This window comes from Oxyura jamaicensis, chromosome 2, assembly GCF_011077185.1.
Source record: "Oxyura jamaicensis isolate SHBP4307 breed ruddy duck chromosome 2, BPBGC_Ojam_1.0, whole genome shotgun sequence".
Lineage (NCBI taxonomy): Eukaryota > Metazoa > Chordata > Aves > Anseriformes > Anatidae > Oxyura > Oxyura jamaicensis.
The window spans coordinates 24,036,998-24,063,019 of NC_048894.1; the positions used below are offsets into that span (position 1 = coordinate 24,036,998).

Consider the following 26,022-nt stretch of genomic DNA (forward strand, 5'->3'; position numbering starts at 1 on the left):
AATACTGGAAGAGTAGTGTGAGCAAATAAGGATTTTCCACTTGTTCAAATTCAAATATGACTGCATTATGATAAATTGGCTCTGTATAAAATTGAGAAGAAAAGGGTGCAATCACACCTTCATGATTGCCTTCAGGAAAATGAGTGTTTCATTTATAGCCTACTCCTGTACAAATGCATGTTAAGAGGAAATAAAAAGGAAAAAGAAAAAAAAACAGAAACCTCCAGGTGGGCTTCTCAAAATATTTACGTAACTGAAAAAATTGCAGAAGAAACAGCTCATCACAAAGTCAGATTTTACTGTGACTCTTGTTAACTTTTCAGTACTTCTTTGTAATGGTAAAAGCTTCACTTTTATTTTCTGTGAACACAGAGGGGAATTAGTCACTTCTTAGCATGAAGCCCTCAGTTAAAAGTCAAAAAGCTTATTTATTTACTTCTTAATTAAAAAATAATAATCTAATTCAGAGAGAAGTGAAAGAAAATTTTGGAACGTGCTCAGGGGGTTAGTGTTTTATAAGATTGGGTACTTCAGCGTTAGTGAAATTATTAGAAACAAATGATGTGCAGCCACAAAGGTAAGGATATGGGATCCGTCCCATTCCAGCAACTGGCATCGCTGTAACATGGTGGCTGAGCATTGTCTTTGCATCCTGACGTAAAGGCAAAGGTTAGCAGCTCCTGAGGGGTGAAGCTTGAGTCCCAAGTCCAAATGTGACACATCAGCTGGTAGACCTGTCACCCTTGGCATCGTGATGGGGCTCCTTTCCCCTGGTGCTGGGGATAAAGAGAGAGGCAGAAAAGGGGGCCTGGGAAAGGCGGAGGCTGCAGCATGTGGGTGAGGATAGGTGAAGGAAGCAGGAGGAAGAAGAGGAGGGATCAATGGTGGGGTTACAACAGGAAATGGTCATCTGCACAGATTTGGGATGAATTGGGAACTATGTGTCTGCAGGATCGGTGCTTCCCCTGCCAAAGGTAGCTGCAAGCCACCATAACTCATATGTTGAAATGGAACAGCTCACCAGAGCTTGCAAAAACCATGGGGAGCTTCTCCAGCAACATGTCCCAGAGCCAGAGAAGGTGGAGGCAGAAGAACAGCTTTTGTTTGTTTCTGAATCATGACAAGACAAAATCCTCCTGATTGCTTCATGCCAAGCAGCCTCCCCAGAGCCCTCGCTGGGTCCCAGCCTCCCCCTCAGCCTGGCCCCAGGGTCCTGGGCAGGCCCGGGGCCAGGGCAGGGGTGGGCCGCAGGGCTGTGGCTGTGGCGGGTCGGGGAGCTCCTTCTGGATGGCAACCACAGGCTTTCCTTTGGTTTTCCTTGGATCCTGTTTTCCACTCTGAGATTAAAAATCTCCCCTCAGGGGAGAGTGAAAAGGAAATTGTGTGGTAGGCTTTGCTGTGTTTCCAGCTGACTTTTTCCATAGAAGTGGGCAGTTGGACCAGTATTTCTTAAGATGCCATTGCAGTAAGGGTAAATCCTGACCCTGCAGAAGGCAATAGCAAGTCTCCCCTTGACCTCGGTAGGGCCATAATTTCTTCTTGGGTTCAAGATGCATTTGGCATTACTTTGAGATACTGGGGACTGAAAAAGGTAAAGGCACAAATAAAAAATTCTCATTCAGACGCTGCTCATAGTGCTTAGCTCAGTTCATTGGGTTTAAAAATATTTTCAATGGTTTTCTGATCCTGTTTATTAAGAGTGTATCGGTACTATCCAGGGGCAGATATTATCTAAGGATCTTTGACTCTTCAGTACCTCTCTCCTCTGTTTTGTCAAAAAAAGGAGAACAAGATTAGTTTCTCAAAAATGATCAGTTGCAAAATGCTTGTTTTGATTTTGGGTCTTTTAAAATAAGTTGTCATACCTATTTGAAATGGGGCTACTTTGACTTCTATGCATGCTGCTAACATGAATGTCTAGCAGGTATTTCTACCATCATTTGTTTTTCCAATTCTTTGTAAAAGTTCCGTTTTATATTTTCTCGGAACTGTTTTTTTCTTGCAGCAGTTCTGGAAATAGCTTTTCTTCACAGGCAGTAAGGGGATGTGTACCATCCACGGAGGTAGCCTGGAGAGCAGGCACAGGCAAACTGCAAAACAACATAACTTGTGGAATTAACACTTCACGTTGACACCCATTAAAAATATTCAGAGATTGACTCAGCCTGCCTATGCTGCACAAATAACATGCTTGGCTCTGAGTGATTTGAGATCTTATCTGCTCTCAGTGCAAGTTCAGTGTGGAGGGCCTGATCCTGTTCTTATTAACTTCCAAAGGAGTTTTGCTCCTCACTTCAAAGAGAATTACATCAGCAGCATTTGCAGTGAAGCACATGCAGTTCCTGTATCTCTTCCCTTTTTTCTTTCTTTCCTTTTTTTTTTTTTTTTGATTATATTCTAAACTACAGCAAAACAAGAACAACAACAAAAGAGGCTAGAGAGCAGCAAAATAAATTTTTCTGTTGAAGAGGGTTCTTGCATGAAGGCTCTGTTTATTTGGAGTTCTTAAGTGCAAACTGAAAGTAGAAACCAGCAAGAGCAGAGATTATCAAGCGTTTGGTTATATAGAGAGAGAGCAAAGCACTCTCCATTCCCCTTGTCCATGTGCAAGGAGCCTTGCACGGCCTATAGGATCCTTTGCACTTTGCACACCTACTGGCAAAAGCCTCACAACCTGCTGGAACCTGGAGCTGAGCAGTTATGTTCTGCCTCTGTTAAAACATCCACACAAACAGTGCCTGCAGTGGTCACTGCAAACAGCTCTCTAAACCCTGGGGAAGTCAGCAGCATTCCTTTTGTGTTTTCTCTGTGCATAGTTTTTGAAAGGGAGGAGGCACGTACGGAGGAGGGATGGGATGGAGCAACCATTGGGGATTTTGTTTGTTTTTCTGTTTCTTCCAGGCTGTTAGATTAAACAGCAGAATGAATTCACTGGCATTTTGCCTTTTTAGTTTTATTGTTTTGTAGAAGAAAAGCCTTGTGACTCTACAAATACCAGTTCCTGTGGGGAAAGGGGGCAGCAAGCACGTCACTCAGCCATTCTCCATACTTCATGTGTTTTAAAACTCCTCTTTGTGCTGGAAGTTCCAGCTGCTGGCTCCACAAACTAATTGCCCACCATGGTTCCAGAAGAGTCATCCCTACCCCTGGAGGCCCAGAGGGGACCCCTGGTCTCCACAGTCCCCTTTACTCCACCTCCAGGCACCTGCCTTGGTTCAGATGCTGATCTCTGCTGTGTTTGTCCACAAGGGAGTCACACGAGAGCATCATCCACTGCTACCAGGCACCATATGGTCATGAGATGGTGACAAACTTGAATACTTCAAATTCATCTGCCAAACTCAAACCTATAGATGTCAGTCTAAAGGGTCTTGTATCCCCGTTTCCTATTACCTGAAGCCTGCTTACCTGATTTAAAACCCGTGAAGTCATCCACTGTGGGGGATGCTCTGTGCTGTCTTGAGGGAGTAAACATGAAACAGCTCGCTTCCAGTCTTTGAGGGTTTTTCCCCCTTGCCCTGTTTGATTCTCAGTCAGCCTTGCCAACTCCTCACCATGCCAAAAGATGGTTTTCTTACCCCCATGCTGCAAACGGGGGTAGGCATCCCTCCAAGCTGTTTCCTTCTTGCTTTGGCAAACCTTCTATCATGAGAGTCGGGGCAAATGACATGTGGTGACATGAACCTCTGTTTTTTTCTCCATTGTAACTACATCAGCCACTGGAAGCTTTGCAGCTCTCTGGTGGGTCCTGATGAGTGTTGCCATTTCAGCCTATGCTGGTCTCCATGAGTATTTATTGAAATATAAAGGGAATCTGAGCCTGCATGTTGGGGACTAGCATGCCTAGCAGGACTTAAAATCTGTGTTCAAATGTTAGCTCCAAGGCCAAGAGATCGGGAATAGGACTCCGGACTCAAATTTACCATACCTTCCTTGCTTGTTCTGACAAGGTAATTCTGAGTCTTTTTTTTTTTTTTTTTTTTTTTTCTTCCCACAACGGAGCTACTAAGCATCTTAGGTTTCTCACCATGCAAGATGGGAAGAATACTGAAGTTGTAAAGTTTCCTGTAAGGACAGGAAAGTGACCTCTTGCTGAAACATTATGACAAGTGCCTGGGGCTTGGCTCTGTAGTTTGGCCATAGCACTCTGCACTGTCTTCTTTCTGGTGACAGGAGAACACAAATACCTTTCTGAACTCTACTGATAAATGTTCGCATGTTTAATATGTAAGCAAGCATGTATTTTTAACAATAAAACTGCTGAATGAGAGAAACATTGAAAGGTTTTGCTGGAAACTCTCTTACTTGGAGACTTTAAATTCAGAGTCTATCTTTCCAAAAGATAAGCTCTTACACATCATCAAATTATTATATTTGATGCAGGTATTCCTGATACAATTATGAGGCTTGTTTGAGGCAAAAGGCCAGGTTAAATAAATCTAAATGTTCCTTCTGGACTTAAACTCTATCTGAAATGACAGCTGCAGGAGTTCACCTGAGCCTTCTGCTGCTGTCCTGCAGTGCACTGCCTGACATTTGGAAATTACTCAAATGCTTCTGCTCTGAGTTCTTCTGGTGGGCGTTATCAGGGAGGTTCATCAGGAGCTTCAGAGTGGACCTTAACACCTGGTGTGAAGACTGCGGGCGGCAGCATGGCCATCAGACACCGCACTGCTCAGCAGGTGGGCTAGGATGCTGCAAGGGTAAGCAAAGACAGGAGCTGTGTCATGAAGCCACTCTGGAGAGATGAAGGAGGTAAGCGAGGATGGCATATAAATGCGACAATAGCTCATTATGAAAGCCTTGACGTTCTTCTGTCACGTTCCTCTGCAAAAAGAGTTTAGATAATCATGAAAACATGTCCTGTGGCATAAAACAATCCCTACCACCTCTGAGTCTGTTGAGAAGATGATATTATTTTGGCAAGTGCTTTAATAGCCACTGAAATGCCCAATGCATGTTAACAATCTAACCAATAAGTTATAGGTCCCCCCCCTTTTTTTTTTCTTTATTCATTGAGGAACATTGACAAAACTGCAAACATATGTTTCTGTTGCTAAAGCTTAGTCTTATCACAGTTTGAAAATGTGGAAAATCAATTACATGCTTTGAATTACTCCCTTTATTGCTATAAAAGAATTTCTTCATTCTTTCAGGGTAGTGTACACTTGGTAACATCTACCGCTAACAGGCTGTTAGGACTTTCTGCTAAATTAATACACTACAAGTAAACTAAACAGAAGGCCGGTGGAATGCTAAACATCCACTTTCTCTTCTGTTGTGGCTGTGCTGCAGCTTGGGAACCCTCAGCCTTGTTGCTACAACATCTGGACAACATTTGGGGCTGTCTCTCAAGTGCACGGGTGTGCACCTCCGGTGAATTTTAACTTTCAACATCTCTCTGCCTCTAATCTATATTTAATGTTTCATGACTAGTAGTCAAAGAAACTTCAGCTAAATATCAGGTTGGAATGAAAATGATCCTTGGGAAAACACTCATTTTCAGCAATCGCCGGCAAAGTATCTGTGACAGAGACATTCCCTGGAGATTTGTAGCCCATTCTCTCACAGTAATAATAATTAAGACTTGTGATTACTGTGCCCACATAATCAAAGATCGCTTCATAAAATGTACTCCCTAAAGGGAAGAATTCCCTGCTCCTAACTGGATGTCAGTCAGAGGGATCAGCACCCCCAGGGATCTGGAGTCTTTGCTTGCCCTTTTCATTACAGTGTTGTTAGCATTGTGTTACTTCATATTCTTCTCGATGCAAATGAGTAGGTAATCATGTGTAAATCGTGCCCTCCAGAAGGCACATGTGGTGCATTTTTTTCCCCAAATCTACCACAGGGATTTCTCACATGGAACATAATTACATCTCTGCCATATGGGCTCATTTATATTCTATTACAGGTTAAGCTAATACGACTCAGAAATATGCTAAAAATACCTCAAAGTATTTTGAGCACTGTCAAAACACTTGTCATTTCTTTCTTGCCTGTTTGATTGTGAATGACTTTATATTTATTTAGAGATCCACAGTGCCAAGTAACTTTAGGAAAAAAAAAATAAGGCCAGCTCTATGTCGCCTACGCTCCAAAAAAGTTTAAATTCTGTCCCATGACATCCTCTTCTGGTAATGACAAATAAATCAGTGAGCAACGAAACCAGAAAGCCTCTAAGACGTATTTACCTGAAGCAACACCTCTGTGGGTTTTAGATTTCCCTGGAGGAGAGGAGCATGCATTTCAGCTGTGTAGCTTTGTCATTATTAGACTAGATCAGGTCTGTTTTTGATGTAATTACTTTGTCTTGACAAAGCTATACCTGCACTTTAGTTGTAATAAAAGTACAAACCTCTCTATCCACAGAAGAAGTGCTACTGCGGAAATAACAGCTGCCTATAAAAAGATCATAAGATAAGAATAGGTCAGTGGTGAGTACTATAAATAAATACATTTAAACTGAAGTAATTAAAGGTTATATGGCATTGTTTTCAAAACTGTGTTACTACACAATAATAAGTTATTTTCCAATTTCAGCAGAAAATTTTAATTTCACTGTAAGATTTTATTTGACAAGATTTTTATTTGATTTTTTTTTAGTTTCACTGATTTCTAAAACTAATACCATTAACATCTCTGAATAAAATCTGAATCTACCACAATCAGTTTTCATTTTACTCATTTTATTTGTACAGTATTTCAGCTTTTGAAATTTGATCAGATTTCCTTTATTCCACTAACTAAGGAGGAAACATGTAGATAGTATTACACAGTAGGGAAGATCAGGCCAGAGGATGGGAGAGGACTGTGCTGGACCTGCACACGATACGTCAGCCCATGCATTGCAGAAAAAGAGACCAACCTTAGTTCAAGGAGACATTTCCTAGAAGCTGGAATGGGGTTTTGAAAGCAGAAACTGCATGTTTCCTATAACCATGAGATAAAATTCAGTTCTGCTTTATGAGCCCTTTGAGGTTCTTGGGGATGAAAAAATCTATGCAGATATACAATAAATTTCTATAACTATGAAACCCATCCTGGTACCTTTCTAGAGCTAGTTAATACTTTTCAGAGCTTTGCTGGGAAGTGTTTGCTGTTTCTTTCTTTTTTTTTTTTTTTTTTTTTTTTTGTAATGGTACCATAGAATAATCAATATTTTAAATTATGCAGCATTTGAACACCAAGCCCAACCTTTCCTGAACATTTCTGCATGTTTTTAGAGAACAATAATTATTACTACTACTTTGTCCTCAGACCTCTGTGCAACCATGTAAGTAAGCAGCTAACATTGAAAAGTCCCCTTAAAGTCTGTAACATAAGTATTTTTCAATAGTTATCTTTCAAGACTTATTTTTCAGTCAAAGCCTAGAAGCTATGTGTGTTATTGTGCAATAGCATAAAACTCAGAGGAGAGAGTTTCTTTGGCATTTACTTTCTTCTGAATAGACACCTTTCAAAATCAGCTGAAACAACAGGGTTCTGGTCAGAACTGTGCTCTGGCCATTGCTGAATAAGGAAACTGACTGTTCAGCTGCATATTCATTATAAAAGGGAAAAAAAATCAGGCCAGCTATGAGTTTATTACCTGAGAAAAGTATTTTTCCAGCCTTCGTTATTCCTGAAGCAGTGTGAGGGACACTGCAGTGATTTCATACATCAGGGAGACATAAAGAAAGAGTGGTCTCCTGGGCTGCGGAACAAAGAGAAACAAACTTCAAATCTCAGAGCAAACTCCATTAAATAATGTTTTAATTCAGCTGTCATAGGCATTTGATTAAAGAACACACTATACGATTTCTTTTGCAGTTTCTATAGCCCTGATCGTGTAAAAGCGTCCCGTGCCCTTGGAAAAACAACCTCCCCCCTTTGTGCACAAAAGGGAGTCTTTTACTCAGCATCTTCACAGCTTGCCTCCTTTTTCTCCAGGCAAGGTTTTTCATTTTCCTTCCACAATTTCATTTATTATAAAAGCATGGCCACTGTGGATGCTGCACGGAAAGATCGCTGTGTGCCTGTCCTGGTTTTGTTGTCTTCCACGGGCAGCCAGCGTGGCCTGGTGCTGCATTGGGATGGAGCAGTGTCGTGAGCCCACGGCCATCCTGCCATCCCCGTGCCAGGCTGCAGCGTGGGCAGTGGCGGTGCTGTGGGGTGGGATGGATGGGTGATAGTATTCCAAAATAAGGAATAAGGGACAAAATAATGTCCCAAAATAAGGGCCAGCAACCTTTCCAGGAGAGAGGCTGCCTCTCTTGTGCCCTCCTCTCCTTTACTAATCACATGCTGAAGGTGGCAATTTGGTGCAATTTGCATTGCGTATTTATCAGCCATATGTCAGTACGTCGATATTCACCACCAGATATTGGGCAGACATGGATTTTCGAGCAGGGATTTCTAGCTGGAGCTACACACATATGCTCGGTTGTGCCTTCTGCATAAGGCCCTTCATTTTGCACCTGTGTAGAAAGTTCTGGTCTGCACTGGAAATGGATGCATTTCATCATGCATATCATTTGCAGGAATAGCTAAGATCAAGAGCCTTTGTATGAAAATTTTATTCTTAATAACCACACTGATGTTTTAAATAATTAATTCCTGGATATTCAGTTCATCTACTGATTATGTTTGGACCTTCTTTGTCATCTGATGGGTAAATGTGAAATTCTTTTGCTGTCTAACATGGTCTACTCCCTGCTAATACCCAGCTCTCAGAAACCCTCTGTAAATAATTATAGTTTGCATCATCCATTTGGCTAACACACAGTGACTGCTCTCCAAATCTGTGTAGATGATAATCTGTTTTAATACCTGTACAAATCAATTAAAGCTTTATTTTGTGCACTGTTCGTTGTATGCCAAATTGGGTGGGAGAGTAAAAGCACTTAGCAGGGGAATCAGACTTCACATAAATGTGAATTAGATAAGCCTTGTAACATGAGTCGGGAAGGAGATGAAATTTAACATTTAACTCCCTCATCTACAGACAGATTTAAAAAATGGCTACCAGAAACAAGAATATAGGGCAGGGCTGTTGAACCCTTACATTGCTGAGTGGTTTCACATTGGATTTATCACACTGAAGCTTGACAATATCATCTTCAGGGTGGCTGACAGGATGCAGAGTTTCTTCCAAAGCACTTTGATGTGTTTTCTACCACAGAATGTAGGAACCATATCTTCAGACCTCCTTGCGGGGCTGGACTTCTGACCTCATGGTTTCTGATCATCATCATTACAGTACCTATTAGTCTCCAGACTGGCTTACCATAAAACTGGCTGGCAATCTGAGGAAGTATAAGGACTCTGTAAGAGGGGCCGGGTTCAAGCCTGTATGACCCAGTTTTCAAGACATTATCTTAGACTGTGTGAATTCCATCACTTGCAAACTTAAACCTTCTTTGAGCAGTATTTATCTGGCAAACCTCCACTTTCCCCCTCACAACAATCCTCCCATAGATAATGTGTAGCCACACTGGGTGAATTTGGAGTTGACTGTGTCTGAAATGCTTTATGCTCCTCCCCCCCAAAATCCACAATTAAACATTGATATGGATGGACTCAAGAATAAATTAGTAAAGACGTTTCAAAATCTGTGGATGACATCCTGTGCCAAGGAAACTGTTATAAGGCAAAGCATATTTAAAATAAATGCTTATAAAATTTTGCAGCATACAACATTGTATAGAAAAGATCGTTGTCAGAGTGCAGATGGCTCGATTCATCCCAATATTGCTGCAGTACTCCCAGTTGCAGGTACTAAAGGCAGTTTGTTTGTAGAAATGGAAGTATTTAATTTGTTCACTTGGTTTCTCACTGTTGAAAAAATATAATTTTTCCCATCGTATGAAGAATCTTTTTAAAATACTCCACACTATAAAATTGTTTGGGGAGAACAGAATGCCAAGCAAAATGAGTAAGTATTTTAAGGCCATTCCTCTCATAAGAGAACATCATGTTCCTGTACAATTCTGGTTTGTTTGGAGAACTTTCTGGGTAATACATAAAGAGGGCAGCCTGATAATCCTGTTGCTGCTCTGGCCAGAGATACAGATCTCTCCCATGACCTTGTTTTGGGTCTGTGGTCTGTAAAACGGGGCGGTGACGACCGCTTTCCTTTTTCTTTGTGCAATCTCCAGCCTTGTTGCAAAATATTAACTTTGGTACCAGCTGGCATTTTTACTGCCCACTCACAAGTCTTTATGCAACTATTTGCAGTTAGCACTTGGACCTGCTGCACTGGGCAGGGTGATGTGGCTTATGGGGGGGCAGTTAACAGCTAACTGCAGATGCCTTGGACCAAGGAGCTGGAAAACCAGCAGTGAACAATCACGAGGAAAGTTTTCCTCACAATTCCTCCTGTTTCCTGAAATACTAGAATGCATTCAGTCCATAATTTTCTGTGCATTCTAATGCATCTTTGGGTATTTTCTTAGCCCTTTTCTCTGCTGAGTTGAAAGAATGCTGAGTCCTTCTGAGTAGAGGAGCCAGCAAAACAAAAAGCTTTATGTAGGTCTGGTATTAGAAAGGATGACGGATTTGATGTAGGGGCAGGTAAGAGCAAAGCAGCAAACTGAAGAGTGAGACACTGACCCTGTCTTGCTGGTTCCTTCTGGAGTCTGACATTGGGTGGATGGTATGTATGTATGTGTCACTCCTCCATTAACTAACACTGGCCTAAAGCTATCTATCTGATAATGGCTGACAACAAAATCCCACTGCTGTTACCCTGCTGGTGCCAATATTGCTCATACAAGCAATTTTTGTGGAACTGAGACACCAAAGTAGAGGTCACAGCCTGAGGTTATGCGGGAGTCTGTAAAAACACAACTCTAAATCATGTAAAATCACTCACCTTGGTTTTAGAGTGGCCATAACCAGGAATAAGTTAGAAAGGTAAAATAAGTTAAAAAAAATAGTGCAGGGGTCTAAGCAGAATGAGCAGTAAATGCCTAACCAACCAGTGGGATAGCCCTGTGAAGTTCATGACAGTGAGTTTACTCTCCTCACGGTTGTAGTCAGAGGACTAGGATCAGCAATGTGTGTCCAAATCATGCCGAGTGACACTAAAAGCATTTAAAAGTGAATATATACCCTTTCTCCTCTTAATTTTAAGGCTTTTCTGAGACCAACTCCTGTAAAGACACTTTAGTCTCTCACTCCAGGAGGTGTCAGTCAAAGGAGGAGGAGGCAGGCTCACAGCTGGTTGCGCGCAATTCCAGGCGCTCTGTAGCTATGTGAGTGGTCACAGGCCTCAAGGCCTACGGCACCTGCTCATGCTGGGCCTGAATTTGGTCACCAGAGTTTGGACAATTCGTTTCTCAACTTTTCACTTTGAACAGGGCAGTCAGCAAGCACATGTTGGGCTCTGGGCTGTGACCAGCCATAGTGCTGTTTGCGGAGGGGTAAAAAATGCAAGGGTAAAGGAGAGTATAAGGCAAAGCCCAAGATCATGGACTGGGAGGATAAGGTCATTTTCCATATTTTACTTTCTGGTAAATGATAGGCAACAAAATACCACTGATAAATAGCTGCAGATGTTAGGTCATGACCGTGTTAGGTCAACGCACCTGCCCGCCTGCTGCCTGGCCTGAAGCAGCCCTGTTTGCATCTCCTGCAGGGGAAGAAGCTACAGGAGAATGCATTTAAAAACATTAAATTCACTGTATTTGACTTGTTAAACTGATATGACCACTTAGGGCCTGACTGTGACTCCTTCACACAAGCAAGAATGGTCCTGCTGACATGAGTAGGTTGCTAGTGAAAGCATGTTTTATTCAAAGCATGGTGCAGAGCCTTTCTTTTTAAAGTATATTGCTCTCCTGCTTTCTGGGCTCCAACTCAATTACTAAATGTGTATTTTTTGACAAGGGATGCCATTGAATGGGATTTTATTTTCTGAAAAATAATAAAAGCTCATCCCACTCTTGATTCTTGCATGTGTGATATAGATAGGTTTTGCAGAGGCAAACCGAAGTTTACTTTTTTAAGAAGTTTGGTTACCTTTCTTCCACTTCATAGTTGTGAATATTTTATTTTCTGCAGATGGCCTGCATGCTGCTGGCTTAAATTAATGACTGAAAAAGATCTTATAAAAAATGAAAATGCCCATCTTATTCAATGTTCTCAGTAAACTTTTTGCAAAGTCTTTTGTAGCTGAAAATATATTATTGCTTTTTAAAGGTAAGTTGTGAAAAAATATCGTACTTTGCAGTTAGATAGAAAATTGGCTTATGATATACCAGGATTAAAACTAGAAGGTCTGAAGGATTGTCTGTCTACCCCTCTGCAACTATAGTCATAAGTTCTGTTAGTAACTTGAGTTTTTACATTTGATGTTCTTTCCATAAATATTTTGTATATTTTTTAGTGCCACTGTAAATGTACCCCAGAGTTTTTAATTAAAGGTAAAGGTACCAGAAATCTTTCAGTTGATTAAGAAATTTTGTTAGAGATATGGTCTGATTTTCTATTTTTTTCCTGCATGGCTATTTCCACCTAAGAAAATAATTTGTTAGATGCTGTAAAACCAAATGCAGTTTTACTGCACCCTTGTTTAGTAATAATGCTGCATGAGTTGCAAGGTAATAGAGCATCCAAGAGGTACGTGCATGTACCAGGAATTATCAAATATTAATGCTATTGTAATTTAAATGAACAAAGGATAAGGGATTGCGAAAACAACATTGTACCTCCGTATCTTGGGAAGGAGGAACAGTTCTGATGGCCCATGGTTCAGAAGCCAACTTCATATTGACAACGAAGCCATCGAATAGCAGTGACCTCCATCACTGCTCATGTAAGTTGGATTGAACCCAGTGACCTGGAGGCTGAAACACCATATATTTCCTTTTATTTTGTATGTATTTGCTAATATTCTATTTTGTTCTGTTCAAGTTCATATATATTCCTTCCACCATCGTTGAATGCTTTAATTGGAATGCTTTTTGAGGGCACAGAACATAAGGATGTGTCATCAACAGTATTATTTTTATTGCATGTACATAGACATTTCTAGAAGGTTAAAAAGTCTATGCTTTGCATTTTTTTTTTTTTAATTTCTAGTTTTTTTTTTCTTTTTTACTAATTAGAGTGGATTATTGACCTTGTCAAAAATGTGTCACAGGCCACTTCAAACAACATCCACGGCATTGGCTCTGGTTCCTGTAAAGCTCTCTGTCTTGCACAAAAGTCATTATTTCTTGTTACAGAGGAATATACCTCATGCCAAAGCAATTCAGTAGTCAAGTGCATTCCTTACCTCCACAAATTTTTAAGCCATTTAATGAGAAAATGTATCTGAAGAGAAGCTCTATAGGGAGCCAGTGCAGTGAGTAGTCAGACTTAATGTTTTCAAAACAGTTCGTGTTGTTGATGGGGAAGAAGGGCTGAAAGATACAATTTTCTTAGGATGTCATTTTCTTGATGGATAGACTTGCACCACTGTAATTTTTCATATGTGTAATTCCTGCATAGTCACAACAAGTACATTTTACAGTCTTTCTGTTTCTCACGCATGAGTCAAAATTGGAGCTCAGCACTATGCATTCAACTACACTGAGGTCTACAAGCTGAACTCAGGTTAGAATTTAGCCCTGTGAGTTTTGTGCCGTCTCCATCAATATGAGGTTAATGGATGAAAGTGTGCACTTAGGCTATTATGGCATTTTTAGAAAAAATACATGAATGAGTGTTAGCTTCTGGGTAAATTCACAGTGGAATGAGAATAACCCTTAGGATATTCTACTGCAAGTGATATTTGAGGGGGTTAATGCAAGTTAAAGGTCTGTGGTGCAGTGACTCCATTTGCATGAAATTATGCAAAAGGCAGAGACTTTCATAGAGAAATGGGGCATGTGTACTGCGCATTACAGCATGCAGAGTATGGGGAGAAATATTCCAGGGAGTCCAAGGCAGAAGCTAAGCCTATGACCCCACTGATTTCTGGCTCTGTCAAAATGGAGATGAACAAGAAAAGTGGCAATCTGAGCAGTGCCGACCACATTTAAGGGCATGATGCTCTGAACTGACTACTAATGGCACATTTTCAGGTTGAGTAGTGATGGAGATAACCCAAATAGGGGTGAGAGAAAGCTGTGTGTGTGTTATGCTGCAGCATGGATGTACATGTATGCTGATGTCCAGCTTTGCTGGTGCTTGTTACTGCCCTGGTATCACCCGGTAGTGGGGATGGTTCCAAGTGGGTGCAGTCAGTGCCTAGCACAGTCACATTTACCAACAAAGGACTGAATTTTCAGTCCTATTTGACAAAATAGATTGCCTGTCTTTACCAGGCTAGATTTCTTATGCTTTTTGTAGAAGGCGAGCACTCATTGTGGTCTACAACTTACGAGGGGAGGGGCAGGCACTGAGCTCTGCTCTCTGGGGCAGTGACAGGACCTGTGGGAGAGGCACGGAGCTGGGACAGGGGAGGGTCAGGCTGGGTGTTAGGGAAAGGTTCTCCACCCAGAGGGTGGTTGGGCACTTGGACAGGCTCCCCAGAGCAGTGGTCACGGCAACAAGCCTGGCAGACAGAGTTCAAGAAGCATTTGGACAACACTCTCAGACACATGGTTTTATTTTTATTTTATTTTTATTTTTTGGGGGGGTGATCCTTTGGGGACCTAGGACCTGGACTCGATGATCCTTGTCGGGCCCTTCCAACTCAGATATCCTATGATTCTATGATTGCAAAAAATAAATTCAAATAAAATATTTTTAAAAGAAGTTATAGTCAGCCAAGAGGAAGAAAGCACCTTGCTCTGGCACTACTCTGCCTCTACACTGAAGCACAAGACAGCAGCTGCTTCGGAGCTGCCCCCACAGCAGGGAAAGAGATTCATCTACAATTTAAAGATTCAGTGCACAGAAAATGGGATGACGACATCTTCCTTTCATTTCCATGCCCAACGACATGCACTCTAACAGGCAACCATGCTCCCTCTACAGTATCTCTTTATTTTTCTTTATCTCTGCTCTTCTCCCCCCTTCCTTCCTAAAGCCCTTCTTTGAGCTTTTTTTTTTTTTTTTTTTTTCCTTGTATTTAATTTGGAATTTATGTTCTTCTGACCAAATCCTTCTCCCTTTGTCTCTCATCAGAGCCTTCATTGCTTTACATCCGTTGGGAAGAACTGATCCAGTTATCTCCCAAATTGCATTTCAGGAGCTGGCAAGCCTGACTTCATAGATAAACCGGTGAGCACCCCAACCGATATAAATACAGGACGTACCCTTTTCTGCTCCATTCAGCAGTAGTAGATGATGATTACCCAATTTTACTACACCATCAGTTGCTACCAGAGAGAACAGAATGCCCTGCCATCGTTCCCAATATCCAGTCATTATGGGGTGATTTTTATTGCTTATTAGTTTATATTATGGCAGCAATTAGCACTTTCAGAACTTGATGCCTCCAGTCCAAATAGAGAAGATGATTTCTGCCCCAGATTTCTTGCATATAAAGCATAAGACAAGAGACAACAGATAAATCCAGCAGGACGCCCAGATACTGGGCAAATTATTATTGATGCAATGAGTCACAGCAGTGCCTTATTATAATTTCTGCAGGCTCTGTCTTTCTGGCTGCAGAAGACAGAAACCCCTCTTGTTTGATTTTGTTTCATTTGGAGTGTAACATGTTCCCTCTCCATCAGATCTACATTATCTCAACATCTGATTCAAGATTGGTGAATGTAGCAATGCATTCCTTCCCAAAAGGGAGATACGTTTTCCTAAAGCAGCAAAATCAGTGCTTTTTCAGCACAATGCTGGCTACCTAATTTCCAATCAGGAGAAGTTTTTGGGTGGGTATAAAGCAGACATATCCCTGAACAGGAATGTGCTCCACCCAGCTGAACCCATACTTTTTCAATAGTTTCAGATGTCTCCATTTTACTGTCATCAAAGTTCTTCAGACTTGGACAGCACTGCTAGCACCCTCACAGTCCTGCAGAGGTCCTTAGGGATAAGCTGCCAAATAACATCTTACTGCATTAATGTAATGGTGTGTACATTTGCTTAACTTGATATCACATAATCCATCAAAATCTTCATGAGTAGGAAAGGTTGAATCAGCCTTGCTAACAGAAATCCCATTCCTGCTGTTTTTCACCTGATAGATCATTCACTTCACTGCTGAGGAGTTCATACTCCTTTGATTTACCAGGCACTTGGTAAAATTGCTCTTCCTGGGAAAATAAGGTTTAAAAACAGTGGTTAGAAAGAGAGGGCATTCAGTCAAGAACTGCACTTGCTGCTTTCTTTTGGGTTGCTGGTTATATCACACCTCCTCCTTTGGTACAGGATGTAGGAACAAGTGTCAGAAGACATTTGGGAGCGCAATCAAAAGGGTGTGAAACTCATCATCATTTAAGCACACCTTATCAGGGAGGAGACAGTTTATATGTTTTCACTTTTGCAAAAGAAAAAGGTAAAACTTGGGAGTACTTTTTTAAAGATGGCCTAGGGTCAAAGCCAGATTTGGACCCTCTGGAGCAGTGAGCCTCTGAAGCGAATGCTTCTCACTGTCAGGATGAGGCTGCAGGGGCAGCCTGCAGGATCTCCATCACTGAGCCTGTTAAGGACCACTCAGATGAACATCTGCCAGGAGAGGCTGAGCATCAGTAGCCTTGCTTTGGAGATGGGAGCTGGAATGGGTTGCCTTGATGCTCTGGTAGCAGGAATCCAGAGAACAAGCCTCTGCTTGCAATTGGGATAATTCAATTAATATTGCTTCTCTAAATTCCTATGGCCGCTTTGGCTGTTCTCAATTCATCCCTAGCCTTCAGATGCTTGCTGTAATTAATGGGCTGCTAAAGGGGTATTTTATGTCAGAAGGAGTGGGAAGCTGAGATGGTAAAAACTGTCTCAGCAGAAATTGGTACTGAAAGAGTCAAATACCCAGTGCTGACACTCGGACACGCACACATAGGAAATATTTGAATTGTGCTAACTTTGGCAGAGGCTCAGCTCAGAGGTCAGGTCGAGAAAGTAGCTTAAATCCTTTCCTGTTCTGGGTTTGTAGAGGCACCCCTGCAGCTCCAGGTCAGAGTGATTTGTGTTGTCCTTGCTGGATTGCCCTGCTCAGCATCCCGGTGCACGCTTGTGCCCAGGCACCGTCCCACCAGGTCACCGCACACTTCCAGCCCTGGAAGCGTCCAGAGAGCCTCAGGGGCAGCACATGACTGTCCCTGTGTGACCTGCCTGAGAGCCCTGCCTTTCTGCAGCCAAGGTTTACCCATTCTCCAGCCCTTTGATCCCACAGAAGAAGGCTGAAGGAGGGGTGGACATCTCACCCCTGGGTTTTATCCCCGGCTGGCCACAAAAGAGGCTCCCGTCAGAGGGCCCATCTGTCATTTAAACAAAAATGATACAGATTGCTTATATGAACCTCCAGTTACCAGACCAGCCTGTTCAGTCACTTGTCCCCATCCTCACCACCGGCGCTCCCCATTTCTCCTGTTTCCACTGGCACCTTTCACGTGCCCCGCACGTGGCAGAGCTGCTGGGCCAGCCCAGCCTACTGGGGCCTTGAGGAGTGACTGTGATGCAGATTATGGTTTTCCTCCCTTCTCTTTCCCTCCCTTTGTTCACAGGGAGGCTGGCAATGATGCCGCACAGTGTGGGGATGGTCTTGCTCAGAAACGAAGCATCTGTGTGGACCACTGCTCGGAAAGGAAGAGTATTTCACCCACGTGGGCATGTTTACAGATGTAGAGTGCGAGTTGAAAGAGAAGGAAAACAACATGCTTTGAGTGGTTGGGTTCATTTCGCTGTTCTAAACTGTGAAGTTTTAGCTCTCTGTGCTAGGTTCCCCATGTCTCCACGCCTAATTACACAGGATCACGTTTGGAGGACTACCTCGCTACTGCTTATTAACAGCTGGCTTTTCATGGCTGAAGCCGTCTCTTTCCTGCCTTTCCTGTTGCTTCTTCACTATTCCCATCTACTCCTTGCCTAGCTTTCATGTGTCGCCTGATCTTCCCCAGGAAACAACCCGTTTGTTTTCTGTGAAAGTGCTGCCCGAGGAAAGAGAGACGGACTTCTGCGCCCTTTGTTGTGTTGTAGCTGAGCCATTCATCGTGACTGAACAGAAGTTGGCCTTTTTTGAGAAGAATGATTTTTTTGTGCGTGACAACCTTTTTAATATATTGCAATTGTGTTCCTCAATGTAATTTTAAAGCCACTTAGGGTGGGTTTTCTGGCTGTTTTTCAGAAAAAAAAAGCTATTCAGTGTTGGGAGGGAAGAGTTATATTTCCACATTTGAAGCTTTTTAGTCTTCATCACAAGCTGTGATTTTTCTAGCTCAAAATTCTAAAGAATTGTAACTATTCAGAGACTGTTTAGTATATTCCCTGGATAACTAATATAACAAAGTGAAATCACTGTAAGGAATGCATTCAACAAAGATTGAATAAGTTCCTGGTTTTGTGAAATATCTCTCAACCACACCTGATTGCCGTGTGCCCAAAGTCTGCTTACTAAATGGATACTCTTCCAACTTTCCAGAGTAAATAAATTAAATGAAGTGAGGTCTGTGACTTCTATATTATTCACATTTTGCTAGTCTGATTTATTAAAATGTAAAACACTTAGATGAGATTACTCAGATTAAATTACTACTTAGTAAAACTTTGGGACAGTGACTGTTTCTTTGTTCTGGGTTTATGCAGCATAATGCTTTGAAGCCCCAAGCTCTCACTAACCAATATGAGTGTTATGGACCTGCTTCTCTACCTCACGAGTAACCTGTGAGCACTCTTCTGTGTCACAATCTCGACGGTCCTTGCTTGTGTGCAGGGCAGTGATGGTTGGGCTGTGCAGCAGCTTCGTCCTCTGGGAGACACACCAGCCTTCCTTCTTGTCACTAATTTACAAAGAAGCCACCTGCTGCCAAGCATAACCCTCATCCTGCTTCAGCCCGACCACCTAAAAATGTATTTCCATGGGAAGAAGGTTCATGCAAGGATTTTTGTAAAGTGGGAAACAGAACGGCCCTTTAACTGGACCCTCACACTGGAGTTATTGACTACCACACAGTTCTGAAGACTTCAAACTGTGCCCAGCCCTTTCCCTACACTCCCTGTCATGTCTTATTTCTGACCTCTCCCCTGAGAATTGGGTCCACTAGTGAAGAGAAGATAATTCAGCTCATTTGGTTTCTTCAGCCTCCCACTAAGGGAAAGAATAACAATTCAGCAGCAGCTTTACTGATCTGCATAGAAAATTCAGGCTCCTTTTTTTTGCTGACCCTACTAGCTTGCCACATACAGCTGTAAAACTTTATGCTGGTAATCCAGAAAGGCAGCTGGAATTTTCAGTCATAGGCCATCAAATGTCATGTTCATACCACATTGGATTAAATGATAATAGCAGAATAATTCTTTTAATACGATGTTTAAGACATATTGAAATAGAAGCTTTTGTGAAACAAGGAATAGGAATTTTACAGCATCAGAGCAGAAGCAGATACTGAATACTAGAACTGATTTTTTTTAGAAAAGGTCACTGTTAGTAGTTCAGGAGGTCTGTCCCAGTAGCATTGCACACATGCTCATGGCCTCAGCTCCTAGTGAACGACCACCAGGTCATTCATTTGGAAACTGAGCGTACTGAACATCTGCTGCTTCATGATGTGGCACATCGCCCACCTTTCTCTCTCACACATAGCTGCCTAGCCTGTGCAGAAAAAGTAAAGTTATTACATGATCGTGGTCTGAAAAGGACCATTTAGATTACTGTGCCCAGCCCCCTGTTAGTGCATTTGATCATTCAGTAGATGTTCAGCCACAAAGGAGCGGCAGAAAGCTTGCCAGCTCCCTGTAACAACAGGCAGATCTGTAGCAAAAGACCCAACACACCGTTAAACGTTGCAGAGACGGCTGAGGGTCAAGGGTTTCACTGCTGATTTGAGTTTTCATTAGCATTCATGCTCTTAGTTAATTATCAGATGATCCTAATCTTTATACCACACTCTGTCCTACAGAGGAATGTAGATAAGATTCAATCATTCCCACCAATCTGATTTTGAAGAAAATCCCTTTGCAAACCCAGATCTGGCAGGTGGTATGTATAGTCTTCTGCGTACACCTTGAAGGCACCTGAGACATTTGTATTTCAATAGAAACAGCAATGTAGCCTGTCCAGGCTCTAGGTGAGACTTATCTCTGATGCTTCATATGGGAGTCAAAAAAATCACAGAGGTCAAGTCTGTGGGAAGAAGGGAAATAAAAAGATCCCTATTTCTTTGCCTAGAAGTCCCAGAAAAGCTTGAGGCATGAGATTACACAGTTGAGGTGCAAATGAACACAATGAACAAGCCTTACCTCCTTCTGCTGGAGACAAACAACAAAAGGGCTCATCACAGGCTTAAACTCCTGATATCAGGAGCTCATCCTTAGCCTGGTCCCCTTCATAGAGCTGCAGATTTCCATTTTATATCTGATTAGCATCTCTGCTTCTCCTGGCCTGTCTTGCATTCAGCTCATCTCTGCTCATCAGTTTGAAAGTATACTCCATAGTGTACGTGCCTGCTTTGCGTTTTGTTTATTATAATCTTAAACAGAAGTAATTCTGCTAGGTGTATGAATGTGAATGTCACACAGTGTCAGTCCTATGTACTCAGTGCAAGAGGGAAAGGAGACCCTTTCTTTTTTTTTTTTTTTTTTTTTTTTTTTTAACAAAACGTGCTATGTTCCTGAGTGGGAGCATGTACTTTGCTGGTTACGGTGCATGGAAATAGACTGTCACCTGTTTTATTTAGTGATCTGCTTCTATAAATGTAGATGTATTCACATTGGAGGATCCCAGAAGCGGCTTAGCTGGTAAGAGGTAGCCTGTATCCCCAAGCACGCATGTTAAACACTGTCCAGCTGCTGTATTCCCACACACACTGAGCACTGTAGGATGTGAGGCTCAGAAGCACCCCTCTCCCTGCCTTGGAAGCAGAACATGGGAGGCAAGCTGGTTTCTGACCTGAGAGACCTTCAGTCCCTAACCAGGGGGAATATCTTCCCTGCACACACACACAGCCTGAGAAACAGCCACATCCATTGGCCATAAACATCAGCATTTTGATTCACATGCTCTGCTCTGGTTGCAAGGAAGAGATGAGCATATTAGCTCATCTTAGCTTAACAAAGGTATAGAAATATTTCCTCCCCTTGGATGTCCTTAATACATTTTATAGGTTTAAACCAAAATTGGACTTTTAATAAACTCTAGGCTGGTGTAACTGGCTTGGATTCTTGCAACATGCTGTGCCTTTAGAAAAGTTATAACAATCTGCTGAGGAATTTTTAAAAATATTTTTTCATAATGTTGCGCATGATACAAAAGTAAATTTGAGCTGGTTCCTTGGTGGCTGTTATTAAAGGATGTAAGATTCCAGCATTTATGAAATAACTTACAGCTGTTGAGAAGTTATTTTAGTCAGTGCATACAATAAGTTTATAGTTACTGTCTCCAAATACCTGTGGTCTAGCCACTTACTTCAGCCTGCTGATTATTTAGCTGAAATAATCTTGTTCAGTGCTCATCCTTCGGCTCCCTCTGGCCTGACAAGAACTGAATGCGGAGCCATTCGAAGAAGCCCACCCCAGGCTCTGTTTTTGGAAGCCTTCATGGCCGGTGGCTGGAGGTCCCCATTGCCTTGCCCCTTGGGTCTGGGATGTCCCAGAGGAGGGTGGCTGTCACACCGTGTTGAGGCCAAGAGGGAGCTGGCATGAGGGACCTGTCACCCACCAACCTGCCCTTGCTAGCTGGGGAGAAAGGGGTCCAAAGGGATTGGCTGGGGGTTCCCATCGGGGGGCCAACATCCTGCAGCTCACCCACCCAGCACTGGTGGGAGGAAAGGTAGGAGGCAGGGAGGTAGGTAACAGATTAAAAAAAATACAATTTACTAAGTTATTTATGGGCTGCACAATATCATTATTTCCATCTTCTTTCTCTTGCACTGACTTAGGGGAAATTGCATATCCTGATACAAGTGCAACCTGGCTCTGGCTGTTTGATTATTTAATGACTTCTTTCTTTCTTTCTTTCTTTCTTTCTTTCTTTCTTTCTTTCTTTTTTTTTTTTTTTGGTAAGAAAAGCCTTTTCATTCAATTTGATTGTTTCTTCTAAAATTACTTCTGTCTTTAATATCTAAGTTAGTCCAGTTCTTGAGACAGGGAATATCTTTCTCGATGCTACCTAACGAGCCCCACAGATTAATTTATATGCTTATTTCTCCCAATTATTATTATTTCTGATTTTGTTGTGAGAATATTCACTGTTCACTCAGCCTAGGATTTCACTAAAGCTTTTTTTGATACAGTTCTTTTAATGAGCATTGGAACCAGTCTCGGAAACCACGATAGAAGGTAAATCCCTTTTAAACAACAACAACAAAAAAACAATAATATAGCTGAGTTATCTGCTGCCTCTGCTGGGGTGAGTAGGGTTGTAATGCTTTTGTGTATGAATTGCTGTGGGATAATGTTTTCTACTTGCTTATACATTTTTCATCAGACAAATCAGGCAAGAAGGTTGTATCATACAGATCTGTGACTGTAGCTGCTTTCCTGTCCTGTAGCTGCAAGGGGAAGATGAGACACATTTTCTTACTTGGAGAAAAAGGGTCAGAGTTGGAGGGGAAAAACAGTATGAAAGTGCAAAGCCTTGGATATAAGTAGGTAGCCCCTAAAGCAGGTGCTAACAAGACCTTCTTGACAACCACTGAGTTTTGTGTGTAGCAGAGGAAAAGTCACAGCTGAAAGAAAAGAAACAGGCAAGGAATAGTATTGTGCTGTAGCTGAGTGGGATTATAGTAGCTGAATGAGTCATTGTTATAAAATATGGGCAATAGAGCATCCTTTCATGTCTCTCTACGCAGATTGAATGCAGTCCTGACCAAGATGACAAAAATCATTTTGATTGAATCCTTGTCCATATTTTTAAATGAAACGCATGTGGGGCTATTAGCTCAGCTCCCCGTCAGAGGCGGCTGCACCGCAGCCCTGCCATATGTTTGGCAGTGTTTGAAGCACCTGGCATCCTCCACAACAGACAGGCACATCTGAATGGGGATAAATATTAAACCATCTCGCAGTTTCCTCTTCCAGCTCCAGGGTAGGTGGTTTTTTACATATACATATATATATATAAAAAGCACATAACTGAATATAAAAGGTTAAGCAAAAATTTATGTATGTGAAGTGCTTTATAAAAACAGAAGGCGAGAGGAGGACATGGCTGGCAGAGATCCTGGGCTCCTCCTGTGTCAGAGGAGGGCAGGATGGGCAGGGGCGCAGGCTTCTTTGTCTGAAGTCAACACTAGGCTTCAGGATCCAAAAATACAAATAATAATTTCTGCTTTCATTACCAATTTATCACATTATTATTAGTTAATGTACGATTTCTCAGCCTGGAACAGCCACTCCCACGAGTCCTATCCTTATCACATTTCCCTCTCTTTAATATCATTAAGAAAGAGCTATGCTTAGCTGCATGCTGAGAAGGTCAGTCATGTCCTTTGGCTGGAAAAATGAGCACGTTACTTACACGACTCTAGTGAAGAAGGTTCAAATCTTTAGTGACCCGTGGGTCTGGATTTTAACTGGTCAGAATACTTCATGTCCATGTGCTCCCCATAAGCCAATTTTTTTAAGGTTTACCAAGGATTTAGGGTATGTTTTGTGGTTAAAGAAAGACCTATTGACATGATTACATGAGTCACTGCTGGAGCGGTCTCCATTTACCTCCACCATTGACAGGTGAATTCAGACCGGCTTAAGTGAAAGCAAGGACTAGGACAATAACCAGAGAATGGAAAACCCATCACATAACATAAGTTAAAAGGATTTTGCTAGTTTCATGTAGCAAAAGAAAGTCTCGGTGAAGATACCATTTATTTCTCTAAGTATGTCTCAGGGAGGAAAAGGTCTTTTCTTCTGAAGGGCAATATGGGCACAAGGACAAGTGGATATGAAATGGATGTGAATGCATTCATGTTGGAGAATACAAAAAGTACTAACAATGAAACAAGTGAGAGTCTCAGCTGGACTTCTGGGAACTTACTGGGGTCTATAAACGTAGTCTTAAGTTGTTTTTTTAACTGTATTTTTGAAGTGAGATGATGTGGTTATCTACAATTGCAAGTAAATGATTTTTTTTTTTTTTTTTTTTTAAATCTAATTATTTTACCAATGTTCCTAATACCTAAAATGTCTTCCAACATAGATCAATGAGGAGTACTGAGGATTGCACAACACACTTCCTTGCTATAAATATTGCAGCATTATTTTATTTTTTTCTTTTGGGTGCAGTAAGGTTGGAAATGAGTCCAGTGCTCCTGTTGTTTCACTGATTGTGAGGATCACTTTCAGATCCCACTGGTATCATTCTTCTGCCTACAGCTGCTTCCACAAACTTCTCAGTGGGTGGACTCCCTCTAAGAAATACTTGTGCTTCTGCCAATATGTGTCTCCTTTTCCAGAACTCCACCTTTTAAAGAAATTCTAAGTAGTGTGTAACAACAATACAGAAAAGATGCTGTCCCTGGAACACAGTATCTTCTGTTAGTGTTTTATTAGCTACTGTGGACAACCAGCTTTGTAAAAGGATGGTTGTTTTTTATTTTTAGAGATCATTATTATGAACATGCTGATTTTTTTTTTGTAACGTTCATCCTTACTTATCTATGTCTTATAAAATAGTAAAGTGTGCAAAAGAGCAAAAAATGCAGCCATTTTTTCTACCACATTTTTCTACTTAGAAACTTAAAATAGGCAAAGTATAATAAACCAAAGAAAAATCTGCTAAAATGAATGCGTTCCAAGTGATCACAACTGTACTGCATATTTTTGGTCTGCTGATGGGCAGTATCACAGGATTTGTATCACACAATGCCCACTTGTTCACCATGCCTCTTACTGCAGAGACTTCAGGAGGTCGGAAAAGCAAGTTCATAAAAATGTAGCGGCAACTGCACACTCACTAGCACTGAGCACTACGAGTACTCCATAAAAAATAAAACAAAGCAGGGATGTGGCTATGTCATACATATGCACTTGTAAATATCTAATTCATTAGAATAAGTGAACCGGGAGCTTCAACCTCCATGCAATTATGCTGCTCACTTAAAAAAATAAAAATAAAAATAAAAAATGAAAAAGCGCTGTTCCACTGTTCCACCAACAGACACCAAGCAAGGTCATTTTCTGCATTACTTAATAGTAATTTCCACAGAGATGTATGGGATATATGGCATTTCACAAGCTTCTAAGTGTTTAAAAAAATAAAATGAAGTAGCATTTTCACTCATATATGTTTTTGCTTCATGTTTAGAAATTGTAATAACAGCAGCCTCAGACTGTTATTTTATTGTCCATGTGGTACCAGGGAATAAATGTATCATTTGAAACAAACCAAAATAAAACCAGCATGAAGGAGGAATTGCTGAGGCTGGTAGACTGTAATTAGGGCTACCATTTTTTGTTGAGGTTCAGGGAAAATGAATGCATGCCACAGTGCCCCATTGGCTCTGTGTAGGCCCCAATATTTAGCTGTACAGGCACTGAATTTTCTATATACTCCATATCTCAATTAGATGAGCTAATCATTATATCATTTTGTATCATATATGCATAACAGATCTTGGTTGCCAACTCCATAGCTGTGCTACAACTTCAGAATTGCATCACAGTGTAGACCTTTTCTCATAGTAAAATAAATACATTTAATTGAACATTTTCACCATCATTTTTTGGGATGAGTAGCTTTAAAGGGATTCAGAGGAGGTTTAGAAATACTTGTACAACCTTAATATAGTTTATGGGTTTCTTTTTTTCTGCTTACATTCCTTTAAAGGACTGGAAAGAGAAGTGCTTCATTGTTTTGAGTAAAGCAAATTATATCAATTTAATGTTTGATTGCAGGAAAACATTCTGAACTGGGTGTTTATAGTTCATCAGCCCAACTGTGGTATATCTAGCATATGACATTTGTTTTCTATATATGTATATATATAAGTATACATGTAT

At 41.4% G+C, this 26,022-nt stretch overlaps 1 long non-coding RNA gene across 2 annotated transcripts in view; it reads left to right on the forward strand.

The window, feature by feature from the left end:
• Nucleotides 1–22,623: 22,623 nt before the first annotated feature.
• LOC118162964 overlaps nucleotides 22,624–26,022 on the forward strand; it is a 90,312-nt gene continuing 86,913 nt past the window's right edge. For both annotated transcript variants that reach the window (XR_004748744.1, XR_004748745.1), the window contains exon 1: nucleotides 22,624–23,110. This is a non-coding gene — a long non-coding RNA (uncharacterized LOC118162964). The remainder of the gene's footprint in view (nucleotides 23,111–26,022) is intronic.